Source organism: Euprymna scolopes, chromosome 39 (genome assembly GCF_053919585.1).
Source record: "Euprymna scolopes isolate OS-2025 chromosome 39, ASM5391958v1, whole genome shotgun sequence".
NCBI classification, from domain to species: domain Eukaryota; kingdom Metazoa; phylum Mollusca; class Cephalopoda; order Sepiida; family Sepiolidae; genus Euprymna; species Euprymna scolopes.
The window spans coordinates 71,216,962-71,217,744 of record NC_136520.1 but is presented as its reverse complement, the minus strand read 5'-3'; the positions used below and the strand labels follow the sequence as shown (position 1 = coordinate 71,217,744).

At 40.4% G+C, this 783-nt stretch overlaps 1 non-coding gene across 1 annotated transcript; it reads left to right on the top strand.

Annotated features, from left to right (window-relative positions):
- The first annotated feature begins 441 nt into the window (after positions 1–441).
- Positions 442–576, top strand: LOC145264055 (U4 spliceosomal RNA). Its single transcript, XR_013864625.1, has one exon. It is a non-coding gene; the product is annotated as a U4 spliceosomal RNA (small nuclear RNA).
- The last annotated feature ends 207 nt before the right edge of the window (positions 577–783 follow it).

Here is a 783-nt window from a genome sequence, read left to right as displayed (position 1 = left end):
AGACAGTGAGTCAAGTATGGTAACAATTAAGACAGCTTGCCAAGATCTTTTTTTTTTTTTTTTTTTTACATGGTAGTCACCACTTATCATGGCCCGGAAGCCACTCGGGGATAAGGGTTATTGCGTGTACAGTAATCAATGGAATAGTATCGTAGTAATCATTAGTATTGGAGATTTAATAAAGTGTCTTACTTAAGGGGGCGGTTCATCAAGAATTTGTTTATATTGGACTTGAAGACATTCAAGTTGTAGTCAGGTGGGAAACAGGCAAATGGAAGAGAGTTCCACAGGCGTGCACTTCTAAGAAAGAAGCTTTGTTCATGGAATCTACGTTTTAATTTAGGCACAGATAAAGAGTGGGGAAAATTATTGACAGTGGTTTCAGCTAGATGAGTGTTTTTCCTGAACGATTGGCGAGGGGGGGGGACCAGAGATTGGGGCTCAGATGAGCAGTGGTGATACCGTAGCCAATGAGGATATTCCGAGGCGTGGTTATTGCTAATTGAAAACTATTCCTAATACCCCCCGTGATAGCAGCTGCTGGATGCCAACCGCAATTTCTGCACTTTAAAAAGTGTTTTTAAATCTACTTATTCTTAACATGCCATGTGAACGATTCATGCATGTGCAGTCATGAAAATCGAATGACCCCCCCCCCTCCACAAGTACAATAAAAAAGTTCGATCCTTTAGTAGACTTTTTTTCCGGGGGAAAACCGATTAAAGTTTTCCACGTGCCTGAATATCCTATATACCAAATTTCAAGTCTGTAGATCAAAAATTC